This window comes from Bombina bombina, chromosome 7 (genome assembly GCF_027579735.1).
Source record: "Bombina bombina isolate aBomBom1 chromosome 7, aBomBom1.pri, whole genome shotgun sequence".
NCBI lineage: Eukaryota > Metazoa > Chordata > Amphibia > Anura > Bombinatoridae > Bombina > Bombina bombina.
In genome coordinates, this window is record NC_069505.1 from 447932279 (window position 1) to 447949729 (window position 17451).

General features: G+C 39.1%; 1 protein-coding gene across 1 annotated transcript in view; it reads right to left on the reverse strand.

Moving 5' to 3' along the window:
- LOC128666681 (uncharacterized) overlaps positions 1 to 17451 on the reverse strand; it is a 215366-nt gene that overhangs the window by 86370 nt on the left and 111545 nt on the right. The gene's annotated exons all lie outside the window — the stretch shown is intronic.

Genomic DNA, 17451 nt, shown 5'->3' on the forward strand with positions numbered 1-17451 from the left:
TTTATTAACTATGTATATGCCTATTTGTTATCAATATATTAACAGCTTGAACTGACAAACCATCTTAGCTTAAAGGGACGGTCTAGGCCAAGATAAACTTTCATGATTCAGATAGAGCATGTAATTTTTTTTTTTTTTTTTTTTTTTTTTTTTTTTTTTTTGTTTTCAAACAAGCTTTATTAAGTTTGGCAAGAAAATACATATACATTTACAAGAACCTTTCTAGGATCTATTCATTCTCTTTCATTTATTACAACACAAAGAACAAAAACAAATGAAGAACAATAAGCTTCTTGTAGACACACACAACTATATAATTCCACCTTTATATTGAATTTCCATATATCTATACTTTCCACCTTTAATTAAATTACATAGAATAGCCAATCCAAACCAGTTAAGCCCTATATATAGACTCAGGTGACACAGACAAACATGTCTTGATAAAGCCTAAGGGCGAAACGCGTTGACCTTGACACTGTTGTCACTCTGCACTTTATGTTTTTATTTTGATTGCTGTTATAATTGCCAAGAAAGGAAAGAAAACTACTACAAGACTTCCTTTGCTGATTACCTCCTGCAACATTGCAGCTGGACGTTGTTACAACCTGCATTTGTTTCTAATCAGCTCTACTAAGTTGCACAGAGAGATTGCCAAGTTTTACTTTGATCTCCAACGATACAGATCATTCTGTTAGTCACTACTAGTGACCGCAAAGATTTCCTCTAAGTCACCACTGTTAGTGACCGCAAAGACCACTTTTAAGTCACAATCTGTGACCGCAAAGATACAACCGCAAGTTAATACATGCAAGTCACAATCTGTGACTGCAAAGACCTTGCTGTATAACATCACTGATGTCCGCTAAAGATTCTACTCCTAGTCACCACTTGTGACCGCAAAGACCCCACCACTAGTCACCTCCGTGACCGCAAAGACCTCATTACAGTCACTACAAGTGACCGCCAAGTCCACTAAGCTAACACAGAAAGTGAGATACACATAGCCTAATGGTTAAGATCTCCATCTCTTACCCTAAAGGTCACAAGTTCAATTCCCACCACTACAAGTGACCGCCAAGTCCACACTGCGAGGATTGCATTATAGTCACTGCACGTGACCGCAAAGTTTAACATCCAAGTCACTGAATGTGACCGCAAAGACCACACTAAAAGAGAAATCAGGTGTGCCAAGAGACCAGCGTAAGTTGCAATCTCCCCCAAGACTCCCTAATTACACACGGAATAGGGGAATACACCTTCTGATACACATACAGATTAAAGTTTAAAAAAATTGCAACATAATAAGCACTTGACAGAATATCAAGGATCACTGGTCACATTACAACTATATTGAAACAGCTACGATCACAAGTGTGACGTGACGTAGGAAAAGTCACATGACATATTTTTAAATACCAGTCTCTCACTAACGGACCGGTAACACACACCCGCCACAATAGCGGGGAGGTCATCTCGTTTGGATCTTTAAGTTTTTTTAATCCAATTTCTGGACATTATCATTTATTACACTATATAACAGGTACCTGATTATCAAATAGCTGAAATATATACTACAGTTATTCAATTGTTTTCTCTGATGAAATCGATGTTATAAGGGAGACGTCCCTTTTTATTTTATGTATGCTTTTAACAAGTTATTAAATTTCTGTCTAATTATACAAATGTTTTATTAGTTTTTATATATATAGATAAGAAGTTCACATTAGACAACAAGTTTATATATATCAGTTGTATATACCTGTTTATATCTTTTTATTAACTGAATGTTGATAAATACTTAGGATTACCTACAATAAATATATAATAACAACATTGCAGTACATACATTAAACATTTATCCAATCACAAAATACAATATATTCGAATTATAGAATTTAACTAAATACTCTACCCGTGCTAATCTAGCGCTGGACTACATTCACTACATATCAACCACTGTTTTCTTAGAGGGGAATACATTAGTCTAGCAGGGTCAATTCTCCAGCGCCTCATCTTTCTCACTACCAAGAAAATACATATAACAGCCAGCATTGAACAATGTGTATCAAAACAAAGAGCAGGGGACACACCTAGCTCACCAGGCGGCCCAACTGCTATAACAGTGACATCAATAATACATTGTTTTCAAAAAGTAATTATAGCGAACTTGAAAGTCTAATGAAATTAACAGTTTGTATGTTTTCTTAGCCTTAGGAAGAGAGTCATAATCTTGAGCTTGCATCCACGAGCTATAGAGCTCGCGGTGTTAGATTAATATAGTCAGTTGAAACATAAACTTAGGGATTCGACATCAGATATTACGGCAAGGTTATATAAGTCTATTTTCAGCACGCTTAAGTCATGCTGCTGAAATTCAAAGATCTGACGTCGTCACTCGTATAGAGTGGCAGAAAGAAAGTTGAGGACAGGGCAAGAAGAGTCAGGTGAGAAAAAAAAGGGGGAGAGAAAGAAAAAAAAAAAAAAAAAAAAAAAAAAAAAGAAAAAAAGGGGGGGTGAGGGGTGGTTGGAGGGAATAGGATGGAGGGTAAGGTGGGTTACATGGAGGGGAGTTACTAAGTGCTATATCAGAGCTGTTTGTGTATTGATTATAACCGTTTGCCTTCCCAGGCCAGAGTCATCATCTCGTGTGTGACAAGCCTCCCAGTTTTAAGGAAGTGATAGCGCTCCAGCCTGAGGAGGTCTCCCACTTTGTGTTTCCATTCTTGTACAGTAGGGGTTTGGGGACTCCTCCAGTGCGCAGGGATGAGTCCTTTCGCGCCGCTCAGCATTATGAGGAGGAGGATGTGCTTATCCGCTCCCACCACTTTGGGCAGATCATGAAAAATCAAATAAGTTGGTTTGGGGGGTATGATAATTCCCAGAATGTTGCTCATTTCTCCCAGCACCCTCTCCCAGAATGGTATTATATGTGGGCAGGTCCACCAAATATGGAGGAGAGAGCCTTCCTCTCCGCAGCCCCTCCAGCACCCCCCATCAGTGTTAGGGTAAATTTTCTGTAGCCTCTGAGGCGTTAGATACCATCTACTAATTAGTTTGTAGTGCATTTCAAGAAGCCTTGCGGAGATGGAGGCCTTCTTGACCTTTCGGAAGATCTTGAGCCAGTCCCCTTCGGATATGTCCATTCCCAGATCGGTTTGCCATTGGGAAGTATAGGTCGGGAGAGCAGTACCGCCCCCACTCAGTAAGATCTGGTAAAGGCGAGAGATTAGGTGCGTCGGTGACTTCTGCATCGTGCATAGAGCCTCAAAAGGCGTTCTGTTTCTTGTCAGGGCCTCTCGGTCCCTACAGGTATTGAAGAAGTGTGTGATTTGCGCCATCCTGAACCAGGATGAGAATGTCGTATGGTCCCACTCAGCTAGCTCCATCTGTGTTTTGAGTTTATTATTTTGGAGGGCATTAGAGATAGCAGTTTCCGCTAGAGCGTAGCCTCTCCCCATAGATCGTCTCGGGAGCTCCAAACCCAAATCAGGATTTTCCCATAAAGGGACATTTGGTGAGGCAAGGGTGGACACGAATGCGCCCTCACCTAGCATCTTGTCCCATGTCTTCAGAGTATCATTAATCATCGGATATGATGCAATAGACTGCGGGCGGTTTCGGGTGGAAATCCAGGCCAGAGCCCCCGAGTTGCCACGTTGTAGGATTTCGTTATCGATACGTATCCATTGTTTATCTCGGGAATTGCGACTCCACTCCACGATTCTCTGGAGAAATATCGCTTTCTGATATTCTTTTAGGAGTGGCACTCCCAAACCGCCCCTTTCTCTGGGCATAAACATCGTGGACTTTTTGATTCTAGGCCTAATTCCGTTCCAAATATATGTTTCAATGCCCAATTGTAGGCGTTGAAGATAATGTGAGGCTGCCATTGCAGGAATCGTCTGCATGATGTAAAGAACTCGTGGGAGCACATTCATCTTTACAATTCCTATTCTACCCAGCCAAGAGAGCGATTTCTTTTTCCAGTTGGATAGGTCTCTGAGAACCTCGTCGCAAATCTTTTTGTAGTTGAGGTCAACAATTTCAGGAGTGTTGGATGTAATAATGACTCCCAGATAAGTGATGTTGTGGGTTGCGATTCTTAGCGGGCAGTTCGCTGTGGATGCAGCAAATTTGTCCGGGGGTTCCGTGATGTTTAAAATCTCAGACTTTAGGGGGTTAATAAGGAAGTTAGACAGAACTCCATATTCTCTGAAATTCCCTAGGGCTTCAACTAGTGGTGCATCCGAGTCCGCTAAAGTTAGCAGGACATCGTCCGCATACATCGAGAGCTTGTGTTCAGTACTTCCTACCCTTAAGCCTTTCACCCCCGTGTTGGACCTGATCTTGGCTGCGAGAACCTCGATCGCGAGAGCGAACAAGAGGGGAGATAGGGGACAACCCTGTCGTGTCCCGTTCCTGATTAGGAACGTCTCTGAAAGGGTACCGTTAACCCTCACCCGAGCGTTAGGGGTCGAGTACAGAGACATAACCGCATTAATAAACCCGGGTCCGAAACCGAACCTGTCTAGAGTCAATCGGATAAATTTCCAGCTGACCCTGTCGAACGCTTTCTCTGCGTCGGTTGTGACCAGAGTAAGCGGCAAGTTATGCATACGGGCGTAGGTTATTAGCTGTTGTACTTTGAGGGTATTGTCTCTAGCCTCCCGGGCGGGCACAAAGCCCACTTGATCTGTAGAGATCAGCTCAGGGAGAAGCCTATTCAAGCGGGTGGCCAATATTTTTGCCAATATTTGCCAGAATTAAGGAGAGAAATGGGCCTGAAGTTTTCGGGCCTATCAGGAGGCTTCCCAGGCTTGGGAATCACTGCTATGTGTGCCTCCAACATTGAGGCCGGGAGTCTAGGAGACTCCTGAAGCGAAGCAAATAAGCTTGTTAATTCTGGAATAAGGACATCTGAGTAGCTCTTATAATATTTCAGGCCAAATCCGTCAGGCCCAGGGCTCTTGCCCGCCGGGAGGTCTTTAATTGCTCTTTGGACTTCTTCAGATGTGATCGGAAGCTCCAAGAGTCCCCTATCCTCCTCCGATAATGAAGGGAGGTCTACAGCCCGGAGATAGGCGCTGGCATCCTCGTCCGCTCTTAGACGAACGGATGGGTCGCCCCCATGTTCTATGGGATTCTCTAGGTTATACAGGGATTCATAATATCTCCTGAAGTCTGCTGCAATGGAGTCTGCATCGGCCCGAATGCTCCCGTCTGCAGCAATAGTGTGATGAACATAAGCCTTCACTTTTTTCCTAGCTACCGCTCTAGCGAGCAGCTTCCCAGGCTTGTCTCCTTGTTCATAAAAAATCTGTCGCAGATGAAGAGCCTGCTTTTGGTAATCCTCCTGCAAAAACTGCAGGAGTTCCTTCCTGGCCGCGTTAAGTTGTGCCAACCCAGTTTCATCGCTTGGGGATCTCTTGTGATGTTGTTCCCAAGTATCCACCTGCTTCAGGAGGATATTGTATCGTTCCCTTCTCATTTTTTTGAGTCTTGCTTTGCGTTCTATTAAGAGTCCCCTGATGGTACATTTATGTGCCTCCCAGATAGTGGGGCCGCTTATCTCTTTGTCCGCATTTAAGCGAAAAAATTCGGTCAGGGAATTCTTGATGTCTGTGTTAAACACTGGATCATCTAGGAGGGTATCATCGAGCCTCCACACAAAGGGAGTGATTGGCGTATTGGGCCATTGGATGGTACAACACACTGGGGCGTGATCTGACCATGTGATCGTAGAAAGTCTACTGGATTTGGTTATAGTTAGGCCAATGGTGTCTGTAAGTAAATAGTCTATCCTAGAGTACTTACGATGAGGGTGTGAATAAAAAGTAAAGTTTTTGTCCATTGGATGGTGCGTACGCCAAATGTCGTGGATTCTCAACTCTGCTAGAGATGCGGACATTCGCTTAAGTGTCTTATGCGGGGTACTGGAGAGACCGCCAGAGGTATCAAGGGTGGGGTTGAGAGGGGCATTAAAATCCCCACCAAGGAACAGGACGCCCATTTGCATTTCTAGGAGTTTGCGGGTGACCTTCTGGAGAAAGAGGTGCTGGGAGGTGTGAGGGCAGTATATGTTGGCTAAAGTAATAGGTCTGTTATGAATAGTGCCAGTAAGCACCATAAATCTGCCCTCTGGATCGCGATATATGTTTATAAGTTGAAACGGTACTTCCGCGTTGAAAATTATCCCAACTCCGTTCCTCTTTTTTGTGGCCGAAGCAAAGTAGGCTAGCGGGTATTGTCGACTATGCCATTTAGGCTCATGTGCTGACTCAAAGTGTGTTTCCTGTAGGAAAACTAGGTCCCCGCCCATTCTGTGAAAGTCCCTCAATGCTATAGCACGCTTGGAAGGGCTATTAAGCCCTTTTGCGTTGATTGTTATGAGTTCAAGCGGGCGCGGCTTGCGCTTAGCAGCGTGCTTCGACATGTTTTCTTGTGTTGTGTAGCAGAAATTGTATGGGGGGGGTGTCAGGAGGAGTTCCCTAGTGAGTGAGTACGAAAGGGTGAGAGGGGGAGGGTAGAGAGGGGGGAGTAGAGGGAAGGAGAAAAAAAAAAAAAAAAAAAAAAAACAAATGAAGGAGGAAAAAAGAGAAGAGATGAGTAAAGAGAAACAAGATAAGAGTGGAGGTGGAAAGTCTTGTCAATTAAGGGTAGAAAAGAGAGAAAAGGAGGTAGTTTATTGCGAACTGTGCAATGTGTGAAAAAGTAACAACAACAATTAGGAACAGTTCTATCGTTAATAAATATCGAAACTACAACAAAATATCAGGGGTAGTTGTCCCTGTGTGTTTCGCATGATAACATAAACATTTAACATAATTTGCAGAAACCTAGCTGAACCTTTGTTACATCATAGAAGTTTTCAATGCAATCTCCCTTTGGACCTAATAGTAAAATTGAGAAAAAAAAAAAAAAAAAAAAAAAAAAAAAGGGGGTCCCCTCTACTTATATGTCTGGTTGGGTTCCTAGTGAGCCCCATTATTATTTCTGTGAGACCACCAAGGTTTTTCCCCCCCTTATTCTTTTCATTTGGGATTCTAGAGGGGTGACATTAGCGGAGCTATTTATTTATCTTTTATCTATTCTCTTCTCTCCTCTCCTCCAACGCCAGCCCACCACTGTTATATCTTGTATTAAGGGGTTTAAAAAGTTATCATCATGGACCTCTGTGATCCACATTTTAGCTAATTGGCTGTTAATGTTTCGGAGGGTATCCCTTTATGTATCGTAACTGTGAGTACTACAACAATAAACAAATATCAGAGGAGGAGAGAGAAGAAAAAAAAAAAAAATTCAATTAGGAACAACGTAAGATGTTATAATTTAGCAAATGAGAGCGGCTTGGCCAGGAGCCTATGGGGCTGCTATATCAGCTAGATAAGGACCTAAGCCAAGGTGAAGTGGCATTGGTTATGAGCAGAGAATAAACATCAGCCACAGGTATGCTGAGCAGCGAGAATGCTCTGCGACACACACGACCCGGGGGCTCCATCTAAGTGTTGCAGGGTTTTTTCCTGCACATATGATCCTTAAGTGCCCGTACCTTTATATGTCAAACAGGAACAAGTCGTATATGCCACAGAGATCCCAGCCCCCCACACCCGTGTAAACCACGACAATAAGCACATCTCATAAAGAGTAGGAGCATTGATAAGCATTGTATACATACCCGTGGGATCACATAATTCAGAAACAGGTAAAGCCACAGTATTAGTTAGACATAAATAGCAATCAGAGTAATGAGCAGAACTTAAATATTATTAGCAGATACATTTATCAGTGTGAACATTTTGTGAGACAAGTAACCTGAGAGTTCTGTTAAAGTGTTGTGGGGATCAGTCTTGGGCCTAGGTCCATCAGACGCCCAGGTCTCTATAGTTCCAACATAGGCAGCCTAAGAAAGGGAGAAAGCAAAAACAGCGAACTAAGGTAGCCAACAGAACCTTGACCTCTGTGTTTGGTTTAGTCATGATGCCGCACGGCCTCTTCCCGAGCTGCAGCGGCAGGGGCCCTGCGAGGTAGGTCCTCGTGGCGTGGAAGTTCTAAATCCAGGCCCAAGGCCTGGCTGAAGCCAGGTAGATCTTCAGGGCATCTGAGGGTGTGGGAAACGTTATTTTTTGTAGCAATCAGGCATGTAGGGAACCCCCATCTATATGCAATATTTTTCTCCTTCAGTGCTGAGGTAATGTGCCTCATGTCTCTTCGCTTTTGCAGCGTTGTGGGACACAGATCTGAGAACACCTGGACTTCAGTGCCTCTAAAGGTGATTGGATGTTTTGCCCTTGCTAATTTGAGCACCTCTTCTTTGTCCCGAAATGACAAAAATTTTATTATTATGTCCCTAGGGGGGGCCCTATTGGGTGGCTTAGGGCGTAAGGCTCTGTGCGCCCGTTCAATGTGTATTTCCTGAGCTGCAGCATTATTTTTTAGATACCTAATGAAGTCTTGGATGTAGGGCTGTAATGCAGGAGGATCTACTGCTTCTGGTATGCCCCGGAGCCGGAGATTACTCCTCCTACTCCGGTTTTCTAGATCCTCTATACGATCCATCAGAGAGTGTACCGTACCCTCCTGCGCTTGCAAAAGACTGGCCTGGTGTTGCACATCTGAGTTAAGTGACTCTTGCTTCTCTTCCACTTTAATGACACGGTGGCCTAAGGCTCCTATGTCCCTTTTTAGCTCCCCAAACATACTTTTAAAATCCTGCATAGCATTTTTAATGTCTTCTTTGGAGGAGAGGTGAGTGATGTCATCCCTTGTAAGATAACCAAGAGAGTTTGTGTGAGGTCTGTGCTCTTGGTCAGCTGTTGATGGAGCTGTTGTGTCATGAGTTGATTTGCTACTTGACTGAACCGAGTCAGCAGGTAAAAGATAGTTCTCCATTACTGAGGGCTGTAAAGTCTTAGGGGGTTTAGAGGTCCTCTTGCTCGTCATGGCAACTGTGAGGTCTAGGTATATAAAAGGCAAACTATCCTGCTCAGTAATCTAAATGATGAAGGCCCAACAAGTATCTGCGCCTTTCCTTTGCCTGTGAGATTGCTATATGCACTGTATTTTAAAGTTCATCTGAGGCCTTAGCACTTTCCCCTCAGTTGCGTGTTTCAATAGTCCCCCCTGTATATATGCTTCTATGAGGGCAGTTGATTCCCTTATTGCAAAGGTGTAGGCTTGTATAGGCACTCACGCCCCTAGGACCAGTGAATGAGTTTCTCTAGGGCTGGGTATTAGCACCGCCTAGGCCCTTATGTAGGTGGTAATGTGAAGGCCTGTGGCCGGACTCACCCTCAGACCGTGTCTGATCTTCGGCCAGAGCCTCAGGATCCGCCCGCAGACAAGTCCGGGTCCACAGAAGGAGTCTCAGTTGCACTGCGCGCCCTGATCGTAAACTCCGGTGCTCACGGAGGGCCACGTGGTCGCGGCTCTGTCACCGCCGCCAGAGAAGGCAACGCGGCACCGCTGCAGAGATTCGGGAACTGCCCCAAGGGTCTTTAGGAGGTACGTGCTCTTCTGTGTTTCTTCTGTGCGTGTGCACTTGAGCCCCATATAAGTTGCTGCTCCTCAGTCAAGTCCGGTACTCAGGCAATATGGCGCACAGTCACAGGGCCGCAAGATGAGTTCAGGCACTTCTCCTTTGCAGATTCCGTTCGGTAAGGAAGCCAGCGGTCTCTAAGGTTTTAGGAATCAGGTTCAGAGCCTGTAGTGGCTTGATTTGATCACGGCTCAGCTAGCTTATGAGCGATAACACACAGGGGACTACGGAGCTCTGTTAATTAGCAGCCATCACTGAGCGTGGCTAGACTCCGCCCCCAGAGCATGTAATTTTAAACAATTTTCCAATTTACTTTTATCACCAATTTTGCTTTGTTCTCTTGGTATTCTTAGTTGAAAGCTTAACCTAGGAGGTTCATATGCTAATTTCTTAGACCTTGAAGGCCACCACTTTTCAGAATGCATTTTAACAGTTTTTCACCACTAGAGGGTATAAGTTCACTTATTTCATATAGATAACACTGTGCTCGTGCACGTGAAGTTATCTGGGAGCATGCACTGATTGGGTAAACTGCAAGTCTGTCAAAAGAACTGAAATAAAGGGGCAGTTTGCAGAGGCTTAGATACAAGATAATCACAGAGGTTAAAAGTATATTATTATAACTGTGTTGGTTATGCAAAACTGGGGAATGGGTAATAAAGGGATTATCTATATTTTAAAAAAATAACATTTCTGGTGTAGACTGTCCCTTTAATCTGTATTTAAAATAGTATACGGTTATAAATAAAATAAAACCAGCCCTATGCGAAACATCCTTTGCTTGCTGCTACTGCTGATAATATGTTTAAAGTAATTTTAGTGCAATACTGACTTTGTTTCTTCTTTTTATTCTACAGAAAGGTAAATAGAATTCCCCTTGTATGCAAGTTTTGCATAAAGAACGAGGACCGTCTGTCTATTCACCTGAGAAAAAAGTGCATGAAAGATTCCACCGAGGAACAGATTCAGGCCGTGGTGAAGGAAGCCAGAGAGGGGATGATTAGGCATTTGAAGAATGGGCGGATCTACCACTATAACCAGCTTCTGACAATCATGCCTGCCATGTATGCAGATAATGCGGTCAGAATGTTCGAGCTAGGGGGTTGCTACTTTGTTGGAAAGCCAGCACCAGCACAAGCAGCGTAAGTACTACTTGTTTTTATTTTACTGTCTTTTTTTTGTATGTGTATTGCATAAAAACCAGCATTAGATTATTTTATCCTAGTTGCTGTGATTAAACTATACTTAAGTGTGAAGTATTCTGCCCATGTATAGAGAGGGTTAATTTCAGGCTTTGTAAAACTTTCCAGTTGGGTGACAACTTTAAAAATATAATATCTGTTACTAACCTGGGGTATAAATGTTGCTAGATTTCAGAGAGGTCTCAGACTGAGCACTGACTGAGCATATACACTATTGTCTACTGCTAAGCCTTCTTTGATCGATTACTGAATATTATAGCAACTTTAATGATATTCAAATTCCTCTCTCCTGAGTCAACAATATATAGGACAGCTCACTTATTGTACTATTCAGATAGGGCAGCTAACTTATTATACAAATGTGTATTTTCTTAAAATGTATGTTGTTAAATTTACATAGCATAGACAAACTTTTGTTGTAACGCTCTTATTATTTATTCTACAGGCCAACAACCAGCAGGATCAACCCTCCACAGGCAGCAGTAGGATGTACAAGTGTCAGACTCAATAAAGAATATGCCTTTGAGAGACTGGTTAAGAAGTTTAATGTAACAATTGATGGGCAACCCCCAAAGAAGAAAACAAGGGCAGAGTTTACTGGACAGTTTGATGGACAATGCTATGACAAGTGGAAGACTGTCCAGAGAAATATTAGTAAAGAAGAACTATTGAGTAAGTAAATGACAATCAAATAGAAAACTATTTATACAATATCAGAAACAAAAATTTATATAAGTTTAAAATGGCTAAAATTAAAAATAGACATTTTTACAATCTCTTGCAATATGTTTACACTAATGTTGTATGAGTGCTGCTCTGTATATTTATATAATATGGTTTGGAATATAGTAAATATATATAAAAAAGAATTACACTAAGTTTTGTCTTCTTTGCTAGTTTTAGAAGATTGATTTTTTTATGTTAGTATTTCCATATACGTAACTAGTTAAATATCATATTTATCTTATGCCTTTTCTGTATATTACAGAGCATTTCACCAGAAGACAACCTACAGAGAAACAGATTCAATGCTTCATGGACAAGCAGGAATGGAAAACAAACATGCCGGACATTTCAAAGGTCTTGTTAAGCTGGGAGCCAACCAAGTCAAATGAATGGGACCCCAATGACAAGGCGATAATTTCACTTGTGAAGCGCCAGTCATGGAGAGGACTGTCCATCACAGATGTAGGAGACGGGAAGGCAGTGGTAACAACACGCAATTTCCAGAAAGGGGAGATTGTTTGTGATTACCATGGCGTGATCATTTCAGCAGACGAAGGTCGGCAATTGCATGAAAGATCTGTTGATGATGAAAAGAGATATCTATTTTTCTTCCATGATCCGTCTGGTATACCCCTGTGTGTTGATGCTCAAACCTTCCCCTGTCCTTGTCATCCGGACAAAGAAACCGTTGGACGCTTGATAAACCATTCTAGGAAGAGGTTTAACCTTAAACCAGTCTACAGGATGCTGAACATTAAAGGAGAGCACCGTGTGGTGATTTTCTTCTATGCCAACAGACTTATCCCCATAGAAACCGAACTGTTGTTCAACCATAAGATTTCAAAGAAATCCTTTAAAGGAGAGAGCACAGACCTTGATTGGCTCAGTGACTAACTGAGTTGGACTCTTTAGTATGGACAGATTGGACTTAAATTGTTTTAAATACTTTTGAAATATAGTTTTTGAATTTTGTATTTTAAACATGTTTTTTTAATTTTCCCATGATGTGTTATTTCCTTGTCTTGTCTTTTTTAAACATTTTATGGTTTTTTATATCTAAATTTTTTCTAATCTCTTTGTTTTCAGAGAGACCAGCATATTCATTAAGGTTTATTGCATTGACTTAATTTTTTTACTATAGGAACTGGAGATAATTTAGCACTTTTAATGCCAAAGGCACTCATTTGATGTGTCCATAATGCCATGTTTTATACCTTGTAATGTTGTATTAATAATAATGTTGACTGTCACAAATCCTTTTTGATTTTTTTCTTAATTCACTATCACTCATTAGTAAAATTATATTTAATTGTAAAATGTAATATATTAATTGTGTTTTAAAATAAATATATTTTTAAAAAGTTTTTAAAGTTAGAAAAGGTTCAGCTCATGTGGAAATGTTAGGGTCAGAGTTAGGACCCTCTTGCTTGGGGTTCCTTGACGTGGAAAGTAGGCTTCACCATCTTTTGGCCAAGAGATATAACAGGATTTTTAGTTAAGCACTTTTGTTGAAAATATTTTTAGATTTAATTTTAAACTACTTACACGTACTTGCTTTATATTCTATGCAAGGGTCACCACCTTTTGGCCAAAAGATGCAACTAAATCCCCAAATTTTATTTTGTAATTGTTTTTATATATACTAGATAATTGTTTTTATACTATTTGAATGAATATTGTTTATAAAATGTGACATTAGTCAAAATCGTTATTTTAACTGAAATGTATAATTTCCAATAAAATAACCATTTTAAACACTTGGTTCTTATCTTTGACATTAAAATAATATGTCAAAGAATGTTAAAATATTCTATTGAATCATATGATTATCTCCCAAATACCCCATAATGTTTAACTTATGCACCTATTTTAGATCCACTCTCTTGTGTCACCTGTGACTTGTAGCCTGAGGTAAAAACTAAAATATGGCTTACTCTATCCTTTTCACATAAAAAGTGCATCAGATTCACCTCCAATCAGATGCATTTAATACATTGTGCTGTTACACAAACATTTAAGACCTTTCTCATAGCAGCTTGAGTTACAAATATATGGATATTGGCAGTTATGGCATAATGAAACAGACTCTATATTGTTAGAAGAAAGAAAAAAGCAACCATATATTGAAATAAATAAAATACTATTTAAAAAAAGTATTATTTATCAAAACAACAATGTCAAGTGTATTTAAAGGGACATGAAACCCACATTTTTTCTTTCATGATTTTGAAAGAGCATGCATTTTTAAACAACTTTCTAATTTACTTCTTTTATCTAATTTGTTTTATTATCTTGATATTCCTTTCTGAAAAGCATATCTAGATAGGCTTAGTAGCTGCTGATTGGTTCCTGCACATAGAAGCCTGGGGTGATTGTCTCACCCATGTGCATTGCTTTTTCTTCAAATTAGAATCTTTAAAAAAATAAAGCAAAATAAATAATAGAAGTAAATTGTAATGTTGTTTAAATTTGCATTCTCTATCTGAATAATGAAAAAAAATGTTAGGGTTTAGTGTCCCTTTAATTTAAAAATAAATGCCTTGGGTCAAAATGGCATTTATGTAGAGTTGCACTAAAAGTAGCTTGGCCTGTAAAAAGCAGATATCACCCCCCCCCCACACACACACACACATTTGTAATTTACCTCTGTGCTAAAGTGTGAGTTTCAGGTATTAACTGTGCACAGGTACAGAGTTACTGTTTTCTAGGCCTCAGAAACATTTGATCACACTCTAAATGTTTCCTGGAATTCACATATATAGTTATTTTTATTAACAATTGGAGACATAATTTGAATTTCTTATTTAATAAATAATCATTATTTAAAACAAGGAGTTTAAAAGGACCAACTGCCCTGCATCTGAGCCAGTGTTTGTTTCACTGACATGTAATTAGCTATGTTGACAGGCTTATGACCCCTGCACACACACACACACTCACAAACACACACATACACACACTCACACACATACACACACATACACACACACACACTCACAAACACACACATACACACACATACACACGCACACACATACACATACACACATACACACACACATACACACACACATACACACATACACATACACACATACACATACACACACATACACACATACACACACACACTCACACACATACACACACACACACATACACACATACACATACACACAAACACACACATACATACACAAACCCACACACATGCACATACACATATACACATACACACAAACACACACATACATACACTCATATACATAAACATATATTTAAACATTGCTTTACAATTGTTGAAATCCCTTTAATTTCTTATTTTATAATTTTGTATTATTAAAAAAGAGAATTGTATAGTAAATAACAATGTATTGATAAAGACCAGTTGATGTCCCATTAGAAGTCATATTAAAACTTCAAATATATGTAAAGTGTTTAAAAAATAAAATAGTGAATTTGGCTAATGTGTGCCACTTGTGTCACCTGTAGCAGCCTGAGGTAAAAACTAAAATATGGCTTACTCTATCCTTTTCACATAAAAAGTGCATCAAAATCACCTCCTCCAATCAGATGCATTTCATACATTGTGCTGTTACACAAACATTTAAGACCTTTCTTGATACTAAATTAATAAAATATTCATATTTTATAAAATACAGACGTGTAAGCATTTATTTGTAATAGAGTTTTTGTAAAGGGTTTATCTATTCCCCTGACAATGTTGAGGTGTATAATTTACACTTGCACCATGGTATCCTAGGGAAATGTATCAATAAATAATTATAAAAAATAATAATGCAATAATAAAATACCAATTGCACAACGTTTACTTTACAATGACAGCTTGAAGTACACATATATGGATATTTTTTATAAAATACACTCTACATGTTATAAGAAATATATATATATTGAAATAAATAAAAATAATATTTACAAAAACAAATATCTTATTTATCAAAACAACAATGTAAAGTGTTTTAAGTAAATATAGCATTAAAAACAAAGGCCTTGGGTCAAAATGCATTTTATGTATAGTTGCACAGAAGGTAGCTTAGCCTTTAATAAGCACATATTGTACATATAATAACAAAGCACAGGGCAGTATGTACAGAGAAACATATAGTACGTATAATAACAAAGCACAGGGCAGTATGTACAGATAAACATATAGTACGTAGAATAACAAAGCACAGGGCAGTATGTACAGAGACATATAGTACATATAATAACAAAGCACAAGGCAGTATGTACAGAGAAACATATAGTACGTAGAATAACAAAGCACAGGGCAGTATGTACAGAGATATATATACCATATAATAGTAAAACACAGTGCAGTATGTACAGAGACATATAGTACATATAATAACAAAGCACAAGGCAGTATGTACAGAGAAACATATAGTACGTAGAATAACAAAGCACAGGGCAGTATGTACAGAGATATATATACCATATAATAGTAAAACACAGTGCAGTATGTACAGAGACATATAGTACATAGAAAAACAAAGCAAAGGACAGTATGTACAGAGAGACATATAGTACGTATAATAACAAAGCACAGGGCAGTATGTACAGAGAAACATACATTACATAGAATAACAAAGCACAGGGCAGTATGTACAGAGACATATAAAACATATAATAGTAAAGCACAGGGCAGTATGTACAGAGACATATAGTACATAGAAAAACAAAGCACATGGCAGTATGTACAGAGACATAGAACATAGAATAACAAAGCACATATCATCAGCAAATAAGCAAACCTTCCCCTTAAAGGGACAGTTTATTTAAAAATATCTCCATTTTAATGTGTCCTCAATGATCCACTTTACCTACTGGAGTGTATTAAATTGTTTACAAGTGTTTGCATTACCCTTATATTTGCATTTGAAATAGTTGATTTAGCCTGTTGGATCCCCACCCATCCTGAAAGTTTTTGGCCTCAAGGCCAAGCTGTGTTAACACAGCCAGTAGAAGAATTACACTCCCAGTGGGTTATAGAAGAGATAATGTAATAAAATGTTAATTTCCCATTGTTCTCTACAAATATTGGTGATTGGTTTATGGACAGATATAAGATAAAGAAGCAGGTATATTTACACAATGTGATAAAGTAATGAGATCTGATTATACCTACAAGCTCAACCCATTTTATTAGGTTGTGGCTTCAAAACACAACATCAGCTAATGTATATACACAAATAAACCTTAAAAATCAAATCTCATACATTTTATACTGTAATTGGAAACAGATTAAGTTAAAAACAATTGTATAGTATACTGTCTCTTTAAACCCACTTCCAATATCACACACACACACACACATATATATATATATATATATATATATATATATATATATATATATAAAGAGAGAGATAAATACATCCAGACAAACATAAGTAGACACACCTACATATAATAAAGCCTAAAACAATAGTATAGTCCTTGCTTACAAAATATGTGTGAAATGAAACTTACAGCTATGGGATAGCTTTTGAAATTATAATTACTAATACTTGTGAAATTCTTCAGGGTTTTCATTGTGTACATTTCAAAGATAATGGCATTTACATTTACATATGTTAGTGGAAAGATTTCTACACAAACTAAACCAAACACATTTTTTTAAATTATATATATATATATATATATATCCATTTAAACATATATTTGTAAATATTGATATATATATATATATATATATATGTATATATATATATATATATAAATATTTACAAATATATGTTTAAATGTGCCAATATATATAGAGAGAGATGCACACAGCTGAGACAAAACAAAAGCTAGAAAAACTTCTGTGCCTGTTCATTTTAGGGTGCCACTCAGGGTGCATACTATTTTAGCACACTATGCCCCTTCAGAGAGAAAAAATATCCTGTAGCATATCAGTCTGACCCTGCCCAATGACAGTCCAGTACCGAAATACCAGGCAATTCTTCTCTGAACAAG